The sequence below is a fragment of the Pinus tabuliformis genome, chromosome 5_1 (genome assembly GCF_031772625.1).
Source record: "Pinus tabuliformis cultivar Carrire ecotype Pingquan chromosome 5_1, CPIR1, whole genome shotgun sequence".
NCBI classification, from domain to species: Eukaryota; Viridiplantae; Streptophyta; class Pinopsida; order Pinales; family Pinaceae; genus Pinus; species Pinus tabuliformis.
Window position 1 is genome coordinate 762,056,921 of NC_142305.1, and position 7,566 is coordinate 762,064,486.

The window sequence follows — 7,566 nt, forward strand, 5'->3', positions numbered from 1 at the left end:
CTATAAGGGTGGAGTAAATCATTTCTCAAGCCTGTTTATGAAAATCAATTTGGTCTTTGGGATGACTATCCCTTGCCATCACTTCAAAATCAATTCTCTTATAATCTGTTGATGTCCTTGCCTATTATGCAGTTGGTTTTATGAAGGACATCTGTAGTTTTCCTTCTTTGATGTCAAAAGCAGACATCAACCTGGTCTGATTAGTAGGTGTGAGTTTGAGATACTGAGCATAAGTTTGGGCCTTTAGTTTCTCATTTCTCATCTTGATCTCTTTATATCTATCTTTTATATCCTTATCCTTATCAGCAGGCCTACTAAATGAGGATACTTCTACACTTAGCTACCTTTCCAAAATCTGGGTCTGTGATGTGGATGGCCCCTGTGTTTCCTCAGATGGAGTTGTGCCTTTACTTCTATCCAGCTCAGTATCAGTTATTTCTACTAAGCCTTCTATGTCTTCCTACTCTGAAACAGGATTTAGCCTAGGTCTTTTGCTCTGACTGGTCTCATATTGTATATTTGATGTGCCCATTCCTGAACTTGAGGGTTCCTCCCTGGTCCTTTTGGGGTTCTTTTCCTCATTCTGAGGAGTTTGCATGATAGGAGGGGTGCTCATGGCTGCTTCTTGCTGTTCAGGTACCTGCAGAAATGAGCTCTCATCAAACTGTCTTTCTAAGTCACATAAGGTATTCTCTACATCTACCTTTGTACTATCTCTGTCTACAAGAGTATTTTCCACCCACTCAGATTGATTGGCATATCTTTCTATCTCTGGTATGGGGTGGTGAATATAAGGTCCCAACTTGACCTTCTTTCTCAATTTGGTCATAAATTCTTGAGGGTCATACCTCCACATGAAACTCTTTTGGAACTTCATTTGCTGCAAAATTTGGTCTGCCTCCTCCCCTGCCTCTCTAGAATTGCAGATGAAGGGACCTAACTAGTTTTTTACTTTGAATTGTGATCTTTTCTTGGCCGAGACAAAATTTATCTCATGAGAGTTCATTATTTGTCTATAGTACTCTAGAGCAAATAACCTCATGGGGAGGTATTTGGGTAGTTTATATGGTGCAAGCTGGCGACCATAAATTCTTATCTCTGTGTGGTTTTGGTAAAGGTACCAATCTCCCACTTTGCTTTATTTAGACAACTTGTTATAGACATATTTGGGAACTACAACCCCAATCTTATATGTTGATAAACCAAGGTCTATTTAACCCCTAAAAGTGTTGTTTCATACCCTAAAGGATCATGGTCAACTGATTACATCATTCCCCAAAAGTTCCACCTGAAAAACCACTCAGAACTAGCCAAAACTAGACCATACTGACTGCTCCACAGTCAGGGTGCGATGCATACTGACTTCTACACTAGCCAAGTGTGATGCATACTGAAGTGACCTTTTGTAGGGTGCGATGAGCAAGGATGGACAAATGTTTGAGACAATTTGCTAAGTGGATGCTCATGGAATCTTCTGGAAACTTCTCCTATGACACTCGCCTTTCTGAATTCGCTTAGGTATGAGTAAGAGATCCAAAAAATCTCCAAGTGGAACCAAGAACAACAAGTGGAATGACACTAATCAAAAACCCAGAGATGACTCACACCCTTGCAGACATCTATAAATGGATCCCTCATCTGAGAGATCTAGAGGATGGAATTTGGTAATTTGTAAGGAAGTGCTGATAGTTTGTCTTTGAGAAAGGGCATTGTATTGTTGGGTGATCTTGCTTTTCATGAGGTGAAGAGGGATTTGATGCTGGGAGGATGATGTTGGATCAGAGAGCTGGGTTGTAATTCTCCCTTCTATTTAATAATTTTCTTTGAGTTTTCCTCCATACAATTGTGTATTTGTGAATGTTGTTATTTGTGAATTCCATTGTATGTTCATTGTATTTTGATTCTATAATGCTTATGATATAATAGATCAAGATACTTTGATGGTTCTTTGCTACTGTGTTTCTACAGGTACTCTCCAAGCTGGATAAGTACGGAGAGGAGTTGCAAGCTCTATCAAGGGAGAGATAAATCAAGCAAGGAGTCAAGCGGAAGATCCAGGTTCATCCCTTTGCTTCTCTCTTATCTATCATGCATAGAGGAAATCACAAATTGCTTTGATTGTTTGTTTCTAGGATAGCTACCAATCCTAATGGGACTAGTAGATCGAAAAGACACTAGTTTTCCCAGAAACAAAATGGTGACTCTGCTGGGGATGAATAGTTTGTTTGTTTGTTGTTGATTTTTTGTTTTATAAACTATAGACGGAGCCTGAAGTTAGCCAGATAGCCTTTGAACTACTCGTGCTCTGCAATTGCAAAGTAGATGAATGCTGCTTCAGTCAATCTCTGGTTTAGTTTATGATTTGAACATCTGAATTACAAGAATTCTACATGCCTTTTTGGTAGCTCAATAACCTTCCAAGATCATACCCCTGTACTTTGTTCTTTATTGTCCATAATAGCTCAGCTTAACTCATTGAATTCAGCTACAAATGTGATCCAAAACCCACCTCAGTTGCGCTCCCAGGCCCACCGCACTGTCTGTCACTGAAAACCAGTATGCATCGCACTTCCCAAGTGTAATAGGTGAGATGCACCCCTGTTTTTGTGAAGGACAGGTGCGATGACTGAGTAGTCCTATTTCTCTCCTTGAAATTTGGGTTTTTGTCCTTGTTTTCAGCTTTGTTCAATTGTTTTGCTGCTTATGAATAGTATCTCATTACTGAAGCCTCCTTGCTTTACATAGTTCAGCCTCCATTGATTAGGATTAAAAAATGTTTTTATGTATTTGTCCATCATTTGCAATCCTTTGTTGAAAAGTTGCTTAAATCGAACTATCGTTTTGGTGCAAAAAAGTGTCATAACTGTCGTTTTGTATCAAAAAGAGAAGTGTCATTGAGTCTTCCTTCCTTGGATAGTCGATTGAACTTTTTGTCATGTATTTGATTTGATTTTTTGATATTTTGAAGTGTCGAAAGCATTCTCTATTCGAAATCGAAAAGTGTCATTTAGTCTTCCTTTCTATTTTGAAAAGAAGTTGTCGAAACATCACTTTGAAGAAAATATTTCAAATCTATACTTAGTTTTCCTTTTTGTCATTTTTCAAATTAAAGGAAATGAAAAACAAATACATGCATTTGAATTTGCATTTATACTGTGTGAAAAATGATTTAGGAAAAACGCATTTAGTGTGTGCTCTTTGCTCTTTGTTTGAAAGAATCGTAATCTTCTTTCCTTAGTAGCTAGGATTTTCATTGCTAAAAATAAACAACGATTGTTTATCATCTTAGATTGCATATTTAGGAATTTTACATCTACATCACGTGGTGAACCTTGAAAGGAAAACTTTTAAACAAGATCAACTCTAAAATAAATCTCAATGAACTTAAAAACGCTTTGGAACCTAACGTAACACATCTAGAGGTCTAGGCTAGAGACGTGTTCCGACATCATAAAATCTAGTAACTATCATTTTCATCGAAGGTTGGGTGATTCCTCCTCTTTGATACGACAAGTGCTAGCACGAACTTGTGCTCCCCGTACCGTTGAGTATATATTGGGAGACCACAATAGGCTTATATCCTTTATCCATAGGAAGCCATGTCTACCGCCCTATCGATCGCAGTGGTCTGAACACAACATTCAGGAAGATTGACTGCCGTACATAAGTCCTTGATAATTTCTCTTTAATTTATCACCAAGGTGTATTTTGTATTTTTACGATTGGTTTGGCAATGCCTCTGTCTAGATCTCTAGAGTAGTCACTTTCGTTCCTTTTCGACTCCTTAAAAGAAAAGGTCCATCTGAGCACTTGTCACTTCAAGCTCATTAAAAATCGAAGGGGAATAGAGTCATATTTAGCTTTTTCTCGACTGTTAAAAATTGAAAAAGCAAATTTGTGTCAAAGCGTAATTAAAATTTATTAAATTCGGAATAACACCCCTGTTCCTTCATTGGTCTTAGGTTGAGATAATGGAGTCCACCAATCAAGGAATCCCTTTGGAGGGGATTCCTAGTCCTTTTACATCTTGGGGAAATATTGGTGCACCTCATATGGCCACTTTGTCCCTTCCGGGACTTACTATTGGCCTACCAGTATGGCTATTCTCAACCTCTGTGGTTCAAAATAACGTGATTCCTCAGCAATTGAATCAGCAACCAGTTGATACTGAAGTCGATCCTTCACCTTTTACTTCATTTGTGTCTCCCTCCCCTTCTTCCTCTTCGCTTGGTGAAAATAGCGATGCCAGTAACCGAGTGATCGAGAAGAAGAGGAAAGGGAAGGAGAAGAAGAAGAAATCAGTTAAGCAAGGGGGCAACCATGAATCATCTGGTGAAAATCCACACACTAAATATCCTAAATATCCTTGTGTAATTTTCAAAGGAAACCATTTTCATCGAGATTGTCTGTGCATTCCTCGGATCTTGAGAGAATGGTCCCCCCATTCGCACCAACCGGTGTCATCAACCTCTACTGATCATGTTGATAATACAACATCAACTAGTGATAGTGAATTCCATGGACAGAAAGGAAAATTCAAAGTTCCATGTGCATTATGTGAAGGGAACCATATACTTCCTCGTTGTCCTTTTTTGGGTGAAGCCAAAAGAGTCTTGCATAACCATCCTGCTTCACCGTAGCGACTTCCACCTAGATACAAGAAACTCTCCCCTAGTCCTTTACTAGTTGAAAATCCAGCTGAGTTAACTGAATCGTTGGTCGAAACACCTATCATCGAAAGTGAATCTTCTGAGTCCATATCGGACCAAAATCAATAGGTTGAGATAGCAGTCGACCTAGTCTTGCCTTCAAAAAGTCCACCTTTAGATGATATCATTCCCAAAGAGAGTGAGAATGATACTGTTCAAATTCTTTTTGTCACTTCAGAGTCCGATGAACTTGGGGGAAATCCACCCATTCCTTCACAACAGGAAGAGAATCCCCCAGTTCCTGCTACTCAAGGGGTTATTTCACCTGTTTATTCGGTACCCCCTCCAAGCAGTCTAGTTACTTCCTTTGATTGGAATCGACTAGCAAGATCCCGCCTTCCTTCTAATGTACCATTCTGGATCATAGTACAAGTTTACAAAATGATCGTGTTTGGCACTATCATAGATGAAGGGGCTTCAGTGAGTATCCTTTCCTCAACTGCTTGGAAAGCGCTTGGTTCACCATCGCTTATGCCTGTTACACAGAATTTGTCAGGCTTTAATAAAGGAACCACTCGACCATTAGGGATCCTTCCTAAGTTGCCGATAACTTTGAGAAGGAAAACCATTCACTTGAACGTGATGGTAGTCCAAGGACCATTAGATTACAATCTACTCCTCAAATGTGACTATGTTTACAACATGGAAGCTATTGTTTCAACACTCTTTCAAGTGATGTGTTTCCCGCATGAAGGCAAAATTGTCACTATTAACCAGCTTTCATTTCCTGGTTCAAACACAACTTCAAGTCAAACATCATCCCTAAATGGTCCTTTTGCATCGAGAATGTCTCTTCAACCTTCATTCCATCCACCTAATTACAAAGAGTAGTCTGGTGAATGTAATGAAGCTTAGGGGGCATGCACCCTTGTCCATTTGGTGGACAAACCCAGCTGAAAAGATAGTTTTCCTTGTAGGTTATGTGATTGGAAGTGTTGGCATTATGAGACAAGTGTTGTCCTTGATGGCAAATCACACTGATGACAAATCATAGTGCAGAAGGATAGCAGCAAGGAATTGATGATCAGACTACAAGTATGAAGAGAAAATATATACACGCTGGTTCACTATATACCAAGTCGCGTATACAAGCAGGTACACTATATACCAAGTCGCGTATACGCAGGTTCGCTATATACCAAGTCGCGTGTACACGCAGGTTGGCTTCAGTGAAAGAGCGTGTATGTGGAAAACTTATCTTTGGTCCGTGACGGTTAGTCCTTGGAAGTTGTGCCTATGGTTTTGGACCATGGTGTCTCAACGAACGTGTCAATCCCTAGTTTTGAAGTTGATGGTATTGTGTTACTATGGTTTTGGCCCGTGGTATTGTGAAGGGCCTAAGGCCATATAAGTAGAAGATCATTAGGCAAAGGGCATGTATTGTGTGTCTGACAAAGTGAGAAGATCTGGTATTACTGTTTATCTGTTCGGGACGCTTGGCAAGGGTCGGATCTGACAGCGAAGGCATAAGTAATTATTTCTAGATCTGCACGCGGGTTGCCTTTGGAGAAAGCGCGTATACACGCGGTTTTGGTACAGTGAAGTAGCGTATGCATAATAATATTTGATATTTTAGGTTGCTGTTGATTCTGGTGGTTGTTGCAGAGTTCTGGGCTCTGGTTTGGGTTCTGTGTTCTTGATGACAGGGTTTCAGTGATTCAGTATTAGGTTGTTTAATGAATGACGATACAAGTATAAGTTAATGATTGTATTGCAGTAATGTTTGTTTTGTACTCTTGGATCCAGTCTGAAAATTGATGAAACGTGGTCCCTGAAGGAAAGAAGGTTGTAGGGTCAGCACCTACGTACTAGTAAATGGATCGGCTAGTACAAGAGCTGAGGGGGTTGTAGCTCCCTTCCAGAAGTAGTTGGAAAACGAGAGAGGGTTGTAGCCCTCTGCAGGTTGTAGCCTGCATACTAGTAAAGGACTACACCAGTACATTGTAAAAGAAGTTTCTTATTAAAGAAGAAAGAGACGAATTGCAGCAGGTGGTTTTCACCCACATTGGGTTTCCACCTTATATCATGGTGTTCATGTGTGTGGCTCTTGTGTGATGTTCTGTTCTGTTATACTGCACCTGTTTACTGTTAAGATGCTTAATAATGTTCTGATGCATTTACTGAAGATTGAGCTAACTGAATTATAAGATCTCTAGATATACGCTAGTTGCATTAGACACAGTAGCGTGTACACGCAGGTTCACTTAATTGAAGTAGCGTATATGTTTCTGAGTATGAAATTGGAAAGGTTTTACTGATCTGATAATACTGATTCACCCCCCCCCCCCCTCTCAATATTATTTCCAACAATTGGTATCAGAGCAGGTCCTTCAGAGGAAGCTTGATCGCTTGAAGGAAAAGATCCATCAGAATGGCTAATCCAGAAAGAGAGGCACACATCAGGCCACCAGTCTTTGACGGGAACAATTTTACTCACTGGAAGATAAGAACCACTGCATATCTACAATCACTTGGAGCAGAAATTTTGGGAATCGTAGAAGGAGGATACAAATTCCCATCAGCAACTCCTACAGATCCAGCAGAGAAAAAGCAATATGAGCTCAATGCCAAAGCTGTTACTGTCCTATTGAGTAGTTTGACACAATCAGAATTTATGAAGATCATGCATTTCAAATCAGCTAAGGAAATATGGGACAAAATCGTCACGAGCTACGAAGGAGATGATCAGGTAAAAAGAGCAAAGCTTCAAACTCTCAGAATCCGGTATGAAACTCTTAAGATGCATAGTAATGAAAGAATAGCTAATTATTTCCTGCGTATGGATGAGATTGTGAATTGTATGAGGGATCTGGGTGAAGAATTTGAGGAAGTTGTCTTAGTTGAAAAGGTTTTGAGA